Raw genomic sequence first — 19,192 nt, 5'->3', positions numbered from 1 at the left:
CTATGAACAGTCGTCACAAATTTGGTGACTTACAACAATAGACATTTGTTCTCTTGCCTTGTTGGAGGCCCAGGTTCTGAAAACAGTGTTGCCACCCAAGAAGAGCTATCCCTGGAAGAGGGTCCTAAGAGGTTCTGTGGAGAGAGGGGACATCTTGACTCAGGACAAGTGGGGTCCTTGACTTTCATGAAGGAAAAGGATCTCAGCACAGGTCGCAGAGGCACAGAGGTTTGCCCAGGAAAGGGAGGGGTCCACATTCGAGGGAGAACCCCGCCACCTCCAGAGGGAGAAGCATTTGGGGGTTCCCCGCTCTTCTTTTAAAGGAAACCTGGGAAGGCACGTGGCGATGACACTGGTGATCTCAGCTGGGCCGTGAGTTCTGGTGGCTCCCAGACCCTGAGGCTGACACAGGCTTTGCCATCTGATCAGTGGATGACTCTGGAGAGTCCCCTACGCTGCAGCTTTCTTAAAACGTCACATCTCTCTTCTCTTAGTCTGTTGGTCGATTGGCTAATTAACAGTGGAAATCTGGGAGTAATAGGCCTGGGAGAGAGACTGGCTTGGGAGTGACAGGCCTGGAAAATATGTGGAAATTTAAATTGAAATAACATTTCCTTGTCCTTCCCTATATCTCCTTTCTCTCTCTTTTTGATTTCTTCCCTCCCCCAACACCCGGGCTGAAGTCCAGGCCCGGCAGGCCTCGCTCTCCCCAGAGGCTGGTGGACACGCCCCTCTCCCCTCCGGACCCTGGTGGTTGCTGGCGTTTCCTGGGTTTCCTGGCTGTGGCCACATCACTCCAGTCCTCGGGCCGAGTGTTCAAGTCCCACGTTGTCCCTCCCCGCTCCTCCTCCTCTGTGTGCACCTGACTGCTCTCTGCCTCTCTCTCAGGAGGATACTACCGGGGCAGGATCTGTTTGCTGGCGCCCATAACGAAGGGTGGTGCCCCCAACCGCCTGTCCCACAAACAGAATTTCACGCTCTGTGGTCCTGGGGCAGCAGGGCCAAGAGGGAGGCATTGGCCAGTTGGGCCGGCAGAGGCCCTTCCTGCTGTGGCCTTGAAAGCCTTTCCCCTGGCGTGCACACCGTGCATCTCTCTGTGCCAACCGACACTGTTGGCAGAGGCGCCAGTCACATTGGGTGAGGTTCCCAACAGCCTCCTCGTAACTTAATTACCCCTCTCAGAATTCCACATGCATCACAGCCTCCAGGGTTAGGAGTTGGGCTCGGCATATGAGAGTTAGAGGGGCAAATCATCCATAATCCACCAGGGGAATCCGGAACAATCTATACCTCTATCCTTAATTTACTCGCTGGTAAACTTTGCCACAGAAGGTAACGTGTACAGGTTCCCATGGGCCAGGGCCTGGGAGCTTTGGAAAGCCACCATTCAGCCCAAGAGAGGAGAGTCTAGACCTTGAACAAGGAGCTGGCTGGCACCCAGGGCCTCTGCTCTTAATCACCACCAAACATCCTGTCTCCAAAGTCACCTTTCTCTGGGGATGAGAGCCCTAGTAAAATAGTAGACTAAAACAAAGCGCCGGGAGGAATGCTGGATTCTTGAAGGAAGGAGATGTAAAGTGAAAGCACTGGTCGGGAAGCATGGTTGTCCTGTTGTCCTGTGGTTTGGAGAGTGAGGGAATCGTGAGGCCCCAGAGGCCAGGAGAGGAGGCCAGGAGAGGAGGCCAGGAGAGGTGACCAGAAACTACTACAGAGACCCACCTCAAGGACGATCGGGGCCCCGGCCAGGTGGGGGTGGAGCAGGGGAAATGGACGAAGAAATGCCAGCCCGGGACTGAGACCCACCACCGTCACAACCACTGAGTGGGTGGGAAGACAGGAGGGAGAAGCCTCCACTTGTTCTCCAGCAGTCGGAAGCACAGCTACCTGCCAGCCACCGCTTGGATCCAGATGTGAGGATTAAACTTCAAAAAGTGCAGGGTAATGAAAGGCGAGCACAGAGAAGGAAAGAAGAGGTGAGGTCGAAACCCCAGGGGAAACAGGGCGGTGGGCCGGGGAGGCCAGCACAGCCCGGCCTTCCCGAAGGCGGTCCACAAGCCCAGCGCCGGGTCCTCGGGGAGCTCGGGAGTCCGCCCTGGGGGAGAGTTGCGCACCAGACACCAGCCACGGGGAAGCACAGTCGCTGCCGCTGTTAGGGAGTCACCAGAGCATCTGCTAAAAACCACCCTCCTGCCTTCGACATTGAAGTCTCCCCGTAATGGGCCCTAAGTGAGATTTCGTGCTAGAGAACGGCTCCTCTTCATATCACCAGAGAGGGAAGAGGCTCCAGGCCTGGAGAGGCCAGGGACCTTGACTCGGTGACTACGTGCTCACGTGCGGGGCCTCCAGCCCAAGCACGCGGTTCCCCTGACCCGAGACTCGGCTGTGCACGCGAGGCGAGCCGAGTCCGCAGCCCGGTCTTCACCCACTTCCTCAAGATCGCGGCAGAAGTCTTTGCTTCTTTTTCATACCACGGCTTCTTCCATAATGTGACAAATAAAACTTAAGCCGGATTTCTAGACACGACCTAGGGACAAAAGCTTCCGCTGAGCGTAGGGAGATGGCTCTGCCTTCCATCTGCGCTGCCGCCTGCTTTCCTGGAAGCCCCCTCCCTTGCCCTAGTCACTCGGGGAACCTTGTCACCTGCAGCTTTCATGGCCTGTTCGGTAATGAAAACAGAGCGGAGCCTGAACTCCCTGACATGGAAAGCTTCAGGAAGCTCTGGAATGTGGTCACTGGTATTTCTGGTATCTTTTAAGTGTCGAGAGAGCAGAATTTCTCTTGTCAGTTGTCACTGTGAGGCTGACAATTAAAGCCATCTGCTCTCCATTCCGGTCCCCGAGGGCATCTTCATCTTCCACCGACTTCCTGTTGTTGACAGTGCAGTTCCTCCCACGTTCTCCCTGACACTGTGAGGTCACCACCACGCAGAGGCCGTTCTCTGGACGGCTGGCTTGGCTCCCACCCCAAGCCGCCCTCCCCAGCTCCAGCCTCCTGTAACCCCGGACCCCGAGCAGAGGCGGGTCGGGGAGAACTTGGCGCCTCCCTAAGACACTGAAGCGGGCAGTGACAGGCTCGGGGACCACCATCAGGGAGACCTGGCCTCATCTGGGACTGTTCTCGTTAAGAAAAAGTCAGAAAGAAAGGAAAGGAAGAAACAGGAAGAGAGAAGGCGGAGAAAGTAGGGAGGGAAACAGAAGAGCATCTAAAGTCACGGCTGTCCCTGGGCTGCCCGCGGCCTCCGAGTGCAGAGCAGGATGGGAAAGTGCTTTCCCGCGGCCCTCCAGCTGCGGTGTCTGCATCTTCTCTCCCCAAAGCCAAATCAGAGTCATTGGGACTCGTTTCCCAGACCTTCTTCAGTGCCTATCAGAGTCCCTCTTAGTCCAACTAATAAAGCATGCTCCTGAGCAGGTCTGAAGGCGCTTTTGGATAAACGCGATTTCCGGGAAACAACAGCACGGCGACAGGAGGGGCACATTCATTGAGCTACACAGCCATTTGAGTGATCTAAGTGTTTTCCCATCTTCTGTTTCAGATGAAATGATAAAATAGCAGGGTCCCCAACGGGGACCCAGCCCAGAAGAGTCAGAAATGTAAGGAGAGGATAATGGATCATGAAAATAAACCAAAATAAATTAGAAAGGAAGGGAGGGAGGGAGGGAGACAGGAAGGAAAGAAGGAAGAGAGGAGAGAAGATCAAAGAGAAAAGGAAAAGACCTCTGGGGCAGCCCGTGGCAGGGAGGCGGGAGACAGAGGCAGGCACCTATTTGCACAAAGGGAAAAATAACACATACATAAATAGCACCAAATAAAAACAGCACCAAATACAAAGACAGAGAGCCTCGAAATGCGGCCTCGTGATTACCCCACTCTCTCCACTCCAGGGTCAAAGAGAGGGAAAAGTAAGAATCCTGAAGAGGCCGAGATGAGGGAGTCCACGCTTACCTGACTTCATTCTCAAGATGTAATAGAAACAGAAAAATAAGAGTCAAGCCATATTAGTGCTAGAACACAGGATGGGAGCCATTAGAGGAATTTCTGGAAGATAGGAAGCAGATGGGATCGAATTAACAAAAACAAACAAGCAGAAACAACTGGAATGAAGATTTCGGGACCAGCAGAAGCTTCAAAAGAAAAACCATCATAAATGTTTTTTCTGTCCAAGTCCAGTAAAGAAGATCCAAGTGCAAACGCTCAGGGGCTGGCAGGGCAGGTCCAGGGCTTTGGCTCCCAGATGCCTCCGGGCCTCTACCCACGACATCTGGCGACACCCGGCAGGGCAGGCTGCGCACGGAGTGGGAGACCCAGCGTGAGGCCCCAGCACGATGCCCCGGGGAAGCGCAGGGGTTCTGCTGTGGGCCCCAGCAACGAGGAGGAAGGACTCACCAGAGCAGGAAGTCCCCAAATAGCCTCAGCCTGGGGACAGGGCCGTGCTGACTGCTCAACAGGATCGCTACGTCGGCATCGGGCTTCTGCTTGGGCGATATAAAATTAGGCGCGCTGTCCCTGCGTTCCCGCTGGCTCTCTGTGGCTGGGGAGTCCCTGTGTCAACACACATGTCCAGTACGGGAGGCCCACGCAGAGCCCACGACTGTCAGTCAGGCATCCGTCCGCCATGACTCCGGCCTCCACAATGTCACAGGACCCAGCCCTCCTGAGGGAGCGCTGGGTGAGCTCTCGGCAACGGGAGGATGTCGAGCGGACTGGCTGTGCTGGTGGGGAAGCCACACTCAGGACACTGAGATGACAGTAAAACACAGCATCTGCTCCGCACCGCAGACCCTCAGCAAGCTGGGGAGAAGGCTCTTGGCGAGGCGATTTTCTTAGCTTGCAATGAGTATTTACCAAAAACTGGCGAGAACATTAATTAAATTGGAGAGCAAAACATTACATTTATTTCAATCCCACGTCAGTCTTGGTTTGATGATGCAGTGGAGGCACATGTTGTATTTGTGAATCAGAAAACCCTACATTACGAAGGTATCATTCTGCTCTGTGATCTCCCTGAAACTTGCCAAGAAGTATTAAGCTGGGCTCTTGTCTGGTCCAACCATTTAGAGCCTTCAAGAGTGTTTCGAAGGCTGTCCAGCCAGGCCTCATGGTGGCATCCATAATCCCAGCTCCCAGGAAAGCTGAGCAGGATTGAGAGCGCAAGGCCAGGCTGGGCAAACTAGCAAGACCCTATCTCAAAAAATGAAAAGAGATCAGCCATCTAGAGGAGTGGATTTGCTCCAACCCCCAAAAGCTTGCTTCCTACATAGAAAAATTACTCGACAAGTTCACTATTTGAAATTCCCTCTCTTTATTGTTGGAATCATTCATATAAGTCAGTCAGGTGGGAAACTACATTCATGGAACTTTTATTTTTTACAATTTAAATTGTTTTCACTGTTTAATGAATTTCCAGAGAGAAATTGGATCCTCACTTTTTAATTTTTAAATTTTTGATACTGAGTATTGTAGCTAGGGGTGCTTTACCACTGAGCTACATCCCCAGACCTTTCTTAAGTTTTATTTTGAGACAGGGTCTCCCTCAGTTGTTGAGGCTGGCCTCCAACTTGTGATCCTCCAGCCCCAGCCTCCAGAGTCACTGCCACCTGGCACATGATAACTACTTTAAGGAGAGCTACAAATCTTACAAGAGTTAGTTCCCTTCACATCTTTTGTTGATTTATATGTCATGTATATCTCTATTTCAAAACGAAATAAATGCTAAATAACAGGGTCATGATTTTATCGGGGGATCTAGATGACAGGACTGTGTGTGGGTTTTCTTCTCACTCTGGCCTGATGTTCCTTGAATGTTCCTAGGTAGTTCAGGGAAATTCTGTAGCTTATCAGTCAGTTTCAAATGCTGGCAGAGCCTCCTGTTGTATGTTAAAAATTCCAGGCTGATGTGATCAAAACATCTATTATTTTGCATAGATGCCTTCCAGGTGAACAGCTCTGGGGTAAAAGCTGGAAAAGAAGCATCCGTGTGTTTCCGTCACTGCGGTTGCGTAACAGTTAAAATAGGAGAAGAATGAGCGTAGAAAAGAGTCGTCCAGCTTCCAAATCATCGTGTTGAGGAAAAGATCTTGAGAGGCTCCGAGTTTGCAGAGACTACCTGCTGCAAAACTTGGAAGACGAAAACAGATCTGAAAGAGGTCCAGCGGCAACTACCCAGCTTAGGCAAATACCTCATCCACTGAGTGACGTGATGCGGGGACGGAGGGACCTGAGGGAGCAGCCTGCGCCTCTGTTTGGATTCCAGGGGCTGAAGAGGGACTCTGAACTGGGAGAGGGAGGGACTCAGAGCGGAAGAAGCAGAGATGAGCTAGACAGTTTGTCTTTTGATTCAGAGGTGGCACTGAGCGCGACCATCCCTCCGTCCTGCGTGTGGACCTGAGGTCAGTGTTGTATGCCAGCTTGTCAGGCCAGGGTGTCCATGTGTTTGGACGTGCGTTGTTCTGAGTGCTTCTGTGCAGTGGTTTTGGCTGATGGCATTTAAATTCGCACACACACGCACACACACAATTACACACTCACGCTGCTGGCGGCTTCTTTGGAGGACCCTGCTTCATACACTGATACTGTGAACGTCCTGTTGGTCACTGGGTAGGACTCTGAGTTGCTGCTCTCAGGAAGGTGTGGGAGGAGGGTTGAAATGGTTATCTGGTGATCTGAAGGGTGAACTGTGGTGTAGACTGACTAAGCGATCCCATTTCTCCCCCCAGGCACACGGGAAAGCTACGTTTCTGAGCCTTAGGTCCAGGTACATTGAGGTTCATGACTAAGTTCTGACCCAGGGACGTGAACTGACACACAGTCCCCGTACCCTCCATACCCGGTCTCGCTTAGCCCTCTGTGGGAAAGTTCAGGGCCACGTATTTAAGCAAGCTGCATGGCCAGGAGGGAGGCATGGATGCCGTTTAAGAGATAACCACTGAGCAGAGAGGACTGATGTGGGGGTGACTCAGGGGGAGCAGGAGGATTTTGTTGGCTGGGTACTTGGGCCGTTGCCCAGCAGATCCCAGTAGACTCCAGTTCACTGACAGGTGTTGAGAGCACGGTAGTCTTGTGCTGCTGCTAAGGGAAGACTCTTGACATGTCGCGCCAGGTGGGTGGGGCACCGTGAGGACCTGGAACGGGGACAGTCGGGGCCTGGTTCACCGGGGGTCCTGGTCCCCTCCCCAGTGCCATGTGTGAAGCCCTTCACTGTCGGGGGAGCAGAAAGGCAGAGAGCCAGTGCTGAGCGTGGAGGCTCGCAGGGCAACGCCCGCTCGGTTCCGGGAAGAACGCCGTTGAGGAGTGGTCGTCCAGGGACCAGGCTGATTTCTGCAGTGTCCGCGGAGCCAGGCGCTCGACCTGCACAGTGCTGGAGGCTGGAGCAGGCCGGCCTCGCTGGCTTAGAGGACCCCGCCTTTATCTTGTAGATGGCACCCATCCGCCAGGCAGAGCTCACGAGCCCCTTTCCTACTCCTGGCCAGAGGCCAAGTTCTCCAAGGAGCCAGTCCATGTCCCCCTCTGCTGACGTGAGTTTACTGTCGACTCATGGACGGTCCTGGAACGGGGCTCCGTGGCACGCACGAGGCCATGGGGTTTGATCCCAGCGTCACACCGAGAAGTCTGTGGAAGACCCAGGAGGAGCTCCAAGAAGCTTGAACCTCGAAACTGCCCTGGCGCCCCGCCTGCCGACCCTGTCCTCGGAGAGAGTGATCGCTGGCCTGCTGTAAACTCCTGCATCCACGCACGCCAGCGGTTGCTGGGCTGCGAAGACCCTGGAGCCCGCTGACCGCGGCATCCCGTCCCTTCTGGGACTCGGAACAGCCCCTAGGCCCAGGGAGGGTGGGCTGGATGGTCATGTTCTCCTTCGAACTGCCCAGGCTGGGGTGTGGGGTCCCCAGGTCCTTGCGGCCTCTCTTGGGTCCCATGAAATATTTGCCACCCGGCCACGGGTCCTCTTGCTCACCACCTGTATAGGGCCTGGCCAGGGGAAGAAGGGGAGAGAGAGACGGGCGCCAAGGTCCGCGGTCTCCCCAGCACCGTCCCGCGCGCAAGCCACCTTCTCTTTTCTAGCTGTCTGGGAACAGCTGCGCTGCTGGACGAGCGATCCGATTGGGCCGCCGCCTCCGCGGAGGGCGGAACCTGAGCCGCACAGCCAGCCTCGCCTCGCTCTCCCACGAGGCCCCACCGGAGGGATTCGCCTTCCGTCTCCAGATCGGCAGAGGACGGGTGCTTGCTCGCGGCTAAAGCTCTGCCCTCCTCCTCGCCCCTGGCCGGCCTGGTCCCCACCAGGCCCGCCACCCCTTTCTCGGGCTCTCTCCTCCTGTCTCTCCTCCCCGCACTGGCACTGGTACCGGCTTGCTCAGGCTGCCATGGGTGGAGGCCTCGGTGCTGGGTGCTGGGTCTCCGGCTGGGGGCACTTGCTTTCTCACTGAGTCCGCACCAGGTCTCTTCCCTCCGTGCAAGACGCAAAGCCCTCGGGTGTCCTGACCTCCACGACCTCGTAAACCTGCATGATCGCTTCATTCTGTCTCCGAACATGGTCCCACAGAGAGTCCTGGCTTCAGCTGATGACTTTGGGGCGCATGTCAGTCCCTGACCTCATTTCAGTCACACATCTGTGTACTCAGGTTTGCTGGTCAAGTGACTTCAGGCAGGTTATTTAATTCCCTCCGAGTTAGTTACTTACTCTATAAAAAAGAAATGATAAAACTAAACTTTGAGAATTAAAACAAATAAGACAGGTACAATGGGACACACCCAGCTGTTCAGGAGGCTGAAGCAAGAGGATCACAAGTTGGAGGCCAGCCTCAGCAATTCAGTGAGACCCTTGCTCAGTGGTAAAGCAAGGTCCCTTGGGTTCCATCCCCAGTACTCCCCAAATCAAATCAAATCAAATAAATAAATAAATCACAGCATCCCCCCATTTAGCCACAGGTATATTGAATATCTAGTAACTTTGCCGTTAATTTGCTTTGAAATCATAATGACTTTGCTGAGCCTTTTCTTCTCCAGTTGGACAAAATTCCTTCCCACTCCTTCCGAGCAGATGCTTGTCTGATATTTCCTTCACTCGGGGCCACCACGTCCTTGTGTCCTGGGCGCAGGCTCCACAGTGCTGCCGGACGCAGCCTCTGTGTTCACAGCTATCTGGAGGATGGCTGGCATGGCTGGCACGGCCCAGTGAATTCCCCAGTCGGCTGCAGCAGCCCCTGAGGAAGGTCAGTGCGGTGTGGCTGGACCAGTTGTCCCACTGGGGTGGGGAGGGAAAGTGGCATTTTTAATGTCCTTTAGTGGTTCAAGGAAAACGCCAAGGAATGTGGGCAAGGGGCCTCCTGGCTTCGCAGACGGAGCACTTCCGCGGGTGAGGGGTGCCTCTGGGCACCTTTCCTACCGCGGCTCAAGTGACCCTGAGCAGTTAGCAGCACAGGATTTTGGTTTAGTTGTGCAGGTTGTTTTTATCAACTTGGTCTACTGCAGTGTAACGTAAACCTGACTTCTGTCCGCGCTGCAAACCAAGTAAGTCGCGTTTGAATTATTTGTACAATTCTATTCAGTTATTGTGACATTTGCTAAGTCGCAGTGGTCTGGAACTGTGTCATCTCTGAGGGATCCTGTACTTACTGGAAGACCAGAGAAAAGGCCATGATGATCTAATGATAGAGTTAGCGTAATGGCCAAGAGCACAGATACTCAGATCACACACTTCAGCTTAATCTCCGGAATTCTGAGACCGTCGTCCGAGTGTCATTCTGGACATCAGCGATGTGTGCAGCCTTGGCTCTTCAAGGACACCTTCTCAGGTCTATGTAAATGTTCTGTGTACACAGAAGGTGGCGTCTTATTGGGCACTACCTAACTGGTGGATTAGTGAACCCGACGTGTCCCAAAGTAGAGATGGTAGGTCGTGGAAAAGAAGAACCCTAAGAGATGTGATTGCCATGGCCACGCAGGGCCACGCAGGGCCACCAGGCTCTTCCCACTGCTTGGTTATGTCCATGGTCATTCTGCTTATGGATGGAGATCTAAAGACAGGAATGTGTAAGTGTGCAGGTTGTTCCTGTTGTTATCCACTCAGCTTTTGAGTGGATAATTTGAGAGAGTTAATTTTGAGTGGCAAAATTTGAGAGAGTTAGATGAGATAGGTGTGGGTGTTTGTAGAAGAGGACAATTTTAGTTCAACAAAGAAGTCACTAACATTATTGAAAAATGAGTTCAATCCTACTATCCATCTTCACAGTTTCCCCTCACTTTATGATCAACTGAAATGTCCACTGACATTCATGTTGAAATTGCACTCATTTTTAGCTTATCTACAGATAAATTAGGTGAAAAATAAACTATTGAGCTTTAATTAGCAATATATAATTTACTGTAAAGTAATCTATATTTCATTACACATTTTAGATCATGTAGCAAATATCCTTCACATCAACAAACTTCTGAAAAACTTGTGTACATACATACCTTTTTTTTAAATTTGCAAAGTCAGTTGTCAGATATTCTGTGCACTAATGATAAAATTCGCCTCATCATGCTATACTGCTATTCATCTAAAACTGGACTTGATTTATTAATATTTTATTTAAACTCCTTGCATCTGTGATTGTAAAGGATGTGGGAATGCACCTTTTTTCTGTTGTAACATCACAGTGAGATTTTTACTATCAAGATTTTATTGGCCTCATAAAGTTGACTGGAAATTGTTCCCCATTTTCTTTTCTCTCAGAAAATTTGAGGGTGGATTTCATGTTCTCTTCTGTAAATGTACACTATAATTCACCTCTCAAGTAGTTCATTCCGGAATTTCCTTTGTGGGAAAATTTTTAGTTAGGAATTTAATTTCTCTAACATATAAATACCTACTTAGATTTTCCATTTCTTCTTGAGTCAGTTTTGGTACGTATTTATCAAAGAGTTTGTCAATTTTATGTAAGTTGCTATATAATAAAGTTGCTCATGATATTACTCAAAATTATCTTTTCACTTATTTGAGAACTAGGAGGAATGTAATCTATTTCATTCAAATTTTATTAAGTGTGGATGGTTTTTATTACCTTGGTTATTTTTGCTTTTGATGTAGGAACTGTATTAATCTTTTCAAAAACAAGTGGCTGACTTTGTTGATGTTACTGAATGTCTGTGTTCCAGTGTGTTGACTTAAGGCTTCGCTCTTACATCTTTCATCTGCATTCTCTGGTTTACTAGCTCAAAGCTCTTTTCTCATAGAAGCATTTGAAGCTACACATTTCCCTGTAATTACTGCTTTGGCTATCCTCATAAATTCCAAAATGCAGTATTACTAGGATTACCCAATTCAAAATAATTTTCTAATTTCCATTGTGTAATCACTTTTGACCCACAAATTATTTATAAGTGTTTCTTAATCCTAAGCATACTCTTAAATATTATTTTATTTTCCTCAAAAGATTTGCTTGTTACTGGTGATTATCTCCATGCAAAAGAAAGCAAGCTTCCCTACCTCTACCTGCTCAACGCAGAGCATTTTACCTAACTCAGTAGATGGCTATTTGCCATGCCTAGTATGCCCTTTTCTTTATGAATATTTCACAGTACCTTTTCTATTCTGAGAAAGCTGCCTGGTAATACAGCTTCAGGAGCAGCTTAAAGTCATCTGCAGTGTGAAGAAGGAAGAAGGTCCTGTGGACTCCAGTGTGACCTCGCACACTGGAAGACATAAAAAAGTGTGACTCTTGTTCCTAGGCTGAGCATGCTGCCAGCTCACACATGCGCAACATCGTCTCATGATGCGATCTCCTGCAACCATTAGCTGCCTTTGGTAAAGTTCCAAACAAAACAAAATCAGTCATCTCATGTTTACATGGCAACTGCATTTCTAGATATCATGGAGGGCTTTAAAGCCAGGCAAATTTATTTGCAGTACTGTAAGGCAGGCTTAGATATTGGGCTCGGGCAATCGTGAGCAGGGTTTTCACATATGCGAAGGCAGAAGACAGTCAAAAGTCCTGTGAGAGGTGGACATCTCTTGTGCAGGACAGCTTTGCTCAGGAACTCACACTGCCTACTCATGGTCTCCATGACAAATTCTATGGGCCCAACCAAAAACCAAGAGGAGAGGACAGCAAGGCAGATCTGGTGCCATCAAACTCACATTCTCTGACAAAGCTGCCTCCCTGGCTAGCCAAGAGACGCTCATGGAACACAGCACCAGCCCGTGCCCAGGAAGCAGCCCAGAGCCCATCCCGTTCCTATGTCCGCCTCTGACTTTGGGATCCCTGTCCAAATGTGCTGTTTGCGGTTTGAGGATTTATAAACTGACATGCAAGGTATCTGTTTGCAATATACCCAGTACAAAACAGGGGACAAAGCACAAAATAATCTTAATAAAGAAATTTGCTAAATTCAATAAAGGAGCAAATGGAAAACACACAGAAGTCCCCGACCCATAACAATAATCGAATTTTACTAGGCAGAGAGAGAAAAGACTCCACCGTCTCATGCTAGAGGAGGCCCTTAGCCCTCTCAGCTTTCTCTGGAACAGCTTTCTAGGGCAGACAGGCTCAGGACTCCGGAAACCCCTGGCTCTGGGGGGCCACAGCCTTGTGTGGTCTTCTTTCCTCCAGTGTGGACAGGACAGGATCCCAACTTGCTTCTAACCTAAAGAGCGCAGGGATGCACTGCCTTCTGCAGGTCTCGCTATCCCGTTCCCTGCAAGCTGCTCTGGACAAGTGGCCCTGCGGGAGAAGCACATGCCTCGGACATCACGTGGCCTGCAGGAGGCGGGCAGACACCAGCCTGAGCCAGGCCTTCAGGCAGGCGGGCAGGGGGATGCATTCCGTCCTCAGTCCGGAGAGACGCTCCAAGTCAGGTCTCTGGTTAGGACTCACGCAGCCTGTCTCCCCCATGACCATGGCCTCGTGGGACTCGGAGGAGGATCCTGCTCAGCCAGGCACATCTCCCAACCCAGGAGCCTCGAGCCTACGCTTGCTTACACATTGTAAGTCACTAACTCTGTAGCACTTTGTTATGAGCCGTGGAGAACGAATACAGTCTCCCTTTACCAATCGTCCCTGAGATGCCGGCAATGCCCTGAGGAGGCTCTTGCCTGTCTCGTCTGGAGTGGGCATTGAGTGACCCAGGCTCTGGCTGCCACCCACCGCTTGGCACCTCCCTTCCACAGTGTACGTGGGCAGCAGCTACCCCCCACCAGGTTCTCTTTTGTTTTGCTTTATTGAAGGTTTTTGTTTTGTTTTGTCAAAATAATTCTCTCCGAAATTTGGTTCGTTTCCTTTTAATTTGCTTCAAGTCAGCTCCGTGTTTGAATAATCCCAGCCAAGGATTATTCCAGAAATAGGTTCAAACCACCAGGACTCTGCTCTTGACTTACTGGGCTGGCCGCTGTCACTCCCTGTTAACCAGCAGACTGTGGGGCAGTCGAGCAGAGGTGGCTCCGCTAACCTCATCTCCTGCCCTACAGGGCTCACAGCCTGTTTTACTTCCCCAGTTTTAGGGCCACTGTTTATCACACCTCAGTTTGGGGTACAAACACAGTTGAATTTTTCAACCTCCCAAGAATTCATATACGAATTTCCCTGGGTGATTGAGCCCTCAGGCCAGAGTCAAATGGAGCCCCTGCAAAACTGTCTTCCTAACTGTGTAAGGTCAGATGGAGATAAGGCTGGGTCCTCCTGCAAGGTGACCGGTGTCCTCATGAGAGTGGCCAGGGATACGGGAAGACACAGCGAGAAGGCCAAGGCTGCGCCTGCAGGCCACTGAGAGGCCTCAGGAGGTCCTCACCCAACAACACCTGCATCTTGGACGTGCGGCCTCCAGAGCCATGGGACACATAGATTTTGTTATTTAAGCCCCTGGGCTCTGTTTTGCTATGGCAGGCCTTGCAAACTAACAGGGCCACTCAACATTGCAAAACATTTGGAGTTAAAAAGAGAAATCTGTTTGATAGTTACCCTCGAAAAACTAGGTCCCCAGTTTGGAGTTTGGATTCTCTGTCTTGTAATTACTCTTCCCTTTGGATGAATGTTTTGACATGTTGCAATAGGCAAATGATTCAGTGACATAAAAATGTAGCTTCCAAGGACGTGGACTTGTGTTTAATTACAACAATTAATGTGGACAAAATTAGCATCTCATTCCAGTTCCTCATAGTTCTCGAAGCCTCCTCCAGTTTTGAAAGCAGGGCTGGGCTGCCATTTAAACTGCCCAGACAAAGACAGGACCACGGGGGCACATGCGGTCTCTGGTTGCCCGTGGCAACGGAGCTGTCAGGCTGTGTCCTGTGTCCAGCCCAGCAGGTGGCCCAGCCCAAAGCCTGTTGTCTTACAGCGGTTCCCTTTTCAAAGAGAGCAACCCCGCTTTGCAAAAGACCCCAAACTGGCAGAATTAGGCTCCTTTGACACACCTATTTCCTCTGGGTTGTATTTACCTAAGAAATTTTATGCACAGAAAGAAAAGAATGAAAAGGATATTCAGTCGGGAGAGAGAAATGAGATTTATATTGTTATTTCCTTTTACGAATCTTAAAAGCAGTCCTGACCAGCGGATTACGGGCTGTTTAAAACTGGCGGTGTTGAGGAGCACCAGGCGTTATTCATAAAAGCAACTTTGAGCCAAAGAAGAAAGCTCCTTCCCCAATGCAGCTTCGTCTCCCTCTACACTTTACGCACATCGCTGTCATTTATTAATACGTGGTGGTAGTTTTGCGGACCCTGTAGTGTTTTCTACATCTGCTCAATTTTAAGTTTCCCTGCATTCAACTAATAGTTGTTTCAAGAATTTTATTGCTAACATTTGTGGTCATTTTTAAGGAAGAAAACTTTGTAGTTCAACTTTCTTAAAGTTCTCTTACGGTTCATTTAGTTTTTGCAGTCTAACCCTGAACTTGTTGGTTTTGCTCATTAGGTTCAAAAAAGAGTATTATTTGTACTATGACACGCTCATTTGCAGACTCACGCCTGGTGGACAGTGGCATTATATGGATTAGTAGTAGACTGTTTACAAAAAGGCAGAGAAGGAATGTGGCTCCTAATTTTTTAAGACAGTGGGTTCTAGAGTTTAAAAATTGAAATTCTGGCCCCAAAGCAGTTCCTATGGTCTGCAGAGCACAAGCCTTGAAGGTCTGCAAGAACCCCATGGAAAGGCTCAGTGCTTTCCTGGTGGCAGGAAGCCTCTGCCTAGCAGCTGGCAGGAGACACAGGATGTGTCCCCGAGCAGGTGAGGAGCTCTGACCTGGAAGAAGGAGCCCCGAGCAGAGGACAGCAGGCCACGAGGAACAGTGTGCAGGTGCCACCCAGGACACGAAGGAGGAGAAGGGACAGTGGGCTTGTGGGCCAGGCACTGCCTCCGGCTGTTTGAGGAGACCCCTCTGAGCAGATCCTGGCTGTCCTAGGAGCTGCACGTGCAGCTGAGCTCTAGCTAACGGGAAGACCAGGAGGTAAAGGTCACTTCTAAGAAACAAGTAATGCCTTCTCTGAAATCCCCACGAGATATCTGGAGATGGAGGGGTGCTTTCCGGGGAGGTGGGCCTTGTTTCCAGTTCTGGAGAGGGAGACAGTCTCCCGACTTCTGCGTGGCAAACAGCACCCAGTAGTGGACAGAGGGCTGGACTCTTCCTGGCAGGCACAGCATGGCAGCAGCAGCAGGCCTGGGGCAGGCTACCACGGAGCCTGGGCCCAAAGGAGCATGCAGGGGGAGCAGAGGTAGAGAGTCTCACATGATGGGGTTTCCACAGAGCTGTCAATATTAGGAAGTGGATCTGGGCAGGGGCCTGAGGGAGACATCATTGTCCACCTCCACAGAGCTGAGGTTCCAGACTTCGGTTTCTCAAACTTTCTTCTGTGGAGTATCCACTTCCCACAAGTTATTATTAAGTGTTCTACAGAGGGAAGTAAATCTTACAGAAGCCCTGAATTCTTACCACACTTAGCATGTGTCGACTCCAAGATGTCAGAGGAAAAGAAACTTTTTCAGGTCAGTTTGAAACACTGATGATTATCTGTGAGTGGGACTAGGCCCCCTTCCCTGTTACATTATCATTTCAAAGGACTAGAATGTTCTAGGGGCGAAGTGCATGGGAGACATTACCCAGGAATGAGCTCTTCAGGAAGGGAGGGCTAAGCTAGGTCTGCATCCCTGAGGAAAATCAAACTATTCCCCAAGGGGAAGGCAGAGACAGGTACAATGGATGGTCCATGGGCAAGCTTCAAGGAAGACTTGAGCTTGTCACGTTCAAAACAAGTAATGTAGGAAACGCTCCCAAGAACCCACAAGTATTGTTAGGGAGGGAAAATTGTCTTGCAATAGGGAAGATGAATGAACTTGCTGCAGTTATTCACTGCAGGATACGGACACCTTCCAAGAAAACTTCCAAGGAGTCCAAGCCAACAATCTCTGTGAAACAAGAATAGTCATGTCAAGGGAAGGGAGCACTCCCCAACAAGGCCAGACTGGGAAAGGTAGGGCCGACTGACCGCCTGCACCCAGCCCTCCCGGAGGACAATCAGATGTGTCAGGGAGACCAGTAAAAAAAAAAAAAAAAAAAAAGAGAATAGTCATGTTTAGGGACTACTAACCAGGTGACTTAACAGGAATATAAATGAAATAGGAAAGACTCAAGAGAATAGGAAGAAAAGAGTAGAACTGCAATCCCCAAGGAGGCAGCAGGAGCAAAGTGACACAGCTGAAAGTGAAATCAGTGAAATGGAAGGCGACTGGAGACGGTGAGAATGTTCAGAGAAGACAAGAGGAGAAGGAAGATGATAAAACTAAAGGGCAGAAGAGTGGGGAGAAAGGATTGCAGCTCTCTCTGAAGAGAGAAATGAGAATAATTTGAACAGCAGGAATAAAAGTAATTAAGGGATGTTTATCAAAAACTGGAAAGTGCTGCCTTTTTGTGCGTGCTCCTGCCGCTTCCCAGGCACTCTGCGCAGTCACAGCTACATTGTCTCTTTACATTCCTAGAGCAATCCTATGAATTAGTTTGTATTAGCAGCATGTACAGAGGAAGAAATCGAGCCTTGGAATAACTGAGAAAGTACTTCCTAAACTGTTTCCAGGACGGCATGACAGAAAAGAATGTGTATGTGTCTATATGGTCCTTTGTGGAAAAGCAGTGACAGAGGATGGGGGAGCAGTGACTGAGATTGGGGTCCCTGATGCCCTCATGCTGTGGCATGCCCGGTGCCTGGGAATGTTCCTGTGCAAGGGCACAGGATGCTCAACTGCTGGGGCAGTGCCCTGCATGAGGAGGCTCTGTGGAAGAGTCCTGTCAGCTCTGACCTTGATCTCAGGCACTCCAGACCCCTGGTAAGAAGGAACTGTTATGCTAGACACCCACAGTGTTTCACCAGCAATGCTTCTCTGGTTCCTGCCCGCCTTATAGTAACTTTTAACAATGGACGTTCTTGAGAGCTACACAAAGCTCCTACCATTGCACTTTGCAACTGTGGATTACAACTATGGAAAAGTTACACTGATGTCCTAGTTTCTGTAACTTTTCTGAATACAAAAGAATAATGGTTGCATAGTCTTTAACGTGATAATGAGACATATATATAAATAAAGATTGATGGCGTAACTCTTTAGATTTGCATCTCCATCAGAGGGCAGAGCTCCACCTGATCCCAGCTTCGTCTTCAAGGTCTGTGTCTGTGAATCTTTATTTTCCAATCCCCCTTCGCCCCTCACAGGACCCTAGAGTTTGGTTGTGCTGTTGTGGCAGTCCTTGATGCATGTATAGTGAAAGAACTTAACCATGAGCTCTAGGAAAAAATACTTATACCCACATAAGCCCTGGTCTTGTTTTTTGTATTAAATTCATGAAAGGTTCAAGAGCATCCAGGCAGATCTGGTATTTTAATTGTAACGGAAAGCCTATCGGGCTGTCTAAGACTTCAGCTATAAAATACAAAATAGTAGAAAACAGATGCATGGAGCAATGACAATTCAGTTTGAGAGAAAAGAATAATCGGTGTGCTCTGTGTCTTGGAATGCAACACACTTGCAAAAATTCATAAGATATCTGTCACAGGTGGTCTTTAAAGTATGAGGACCCAGAGGTGAATAAATTAAGAACTGAAGGATACATGACATAATTGAAAACAGTTAACCATATAGACAAATCTAACTCCAAAACTAAGGGTACAGTCCTAAAAATATTAAAAGAGAAAACACGGAATTTCAAATTTATTAGTTTAGTATGTCTTTCTTTAAAATAATAATATTTCTTTTATTAAGCAGAAAAACATCTAAACCTAAAGTTTCTCAGATATCTTAAATGTTGCAGAAGATAATTAGAAATATAAGCTAGAGAATGATTTGTTAGGCAAGGGCAAAGGTTATAATGTTAATTCAGACAAAAGAGATTTCAAGGTGAAACATAGTAATAGAAAGGAAAATGAGAAATTCTAATACTGACAAAAGATAACAGCTAGGAAACTATGTGCAGAATAATGTTTTATAGAGATATACAAAGTCAAAACTTAGAATATAAATAGACATACTAACATCATAATGGGGACTTGAACATACATTGAGATCTTTTATGAATTAAATAGTAATATAGATGAAATAAATAGGAATATAGATCTGTATGAAACCTAAATAAGGTTACTTAATATTTCATATGCATATGAATCGTGCATTCCAAATTGAATAAACTATTTACTGTGGTCCTACGTACATTTACAAATTTTGTCATAGAGGAAATGGAAAACTTCAATTAATTCTAAAGGGTTGAAAATATATAGACTGCATTTTTAAGAAATGCAGGAAAAAACAAGAAGTTGCACACAAAATATTATTAACAAGAAAGTCAATGCATACAGACTCGAAAGTGACCCTAAATGAGTCTTTTGCCAATGGGGTGTATGTAATGGTGATTAGAGGGTCTGGGGACACCGGGCATGAGTGCCACCCATCAAACCTGGGGTGGCCTCAGAGCTGTGCAGAGGGATCGCGACTGTGAGCGCGTGGTCACTAAGCAGCCTTCGCAGGACAGATCTGCAGCCTCCATCAGACCCCAGACTGCAGGGCTCCCACCCTCTTGACGAGGAGACGCCCCGTCCTTACGAGTACTTGCTCAGCATCACTGAGGTCTCCACGCAGGCACGCTTCTTCAGGAAACCCTCTGTGTCCTGGACCACATGGGTTCCTGCTTTCCTGTGCCTCCATCCTACGATTCGTAACATGTTTTATTTGTTTTGATTACTGA

This window comes from Sciurus carolinensis, chromosome 10 (assembly GCF_902686445.1).
Source record: "Sciurus carolinensis chromosome 10, mSciCar1.2, whole genome shotgun sequence".
Lineage (NCBI taxonomy): Eukaryota > Metazoa > Chordata > Mammalia > Rodentia > Sciuridae > Sciurus > Sciurus carolinensis.
The sequence above is the reverse complement of the archived record's forward strand: the minus strand, read 5'-3'. Positions refer to the sequence as shown.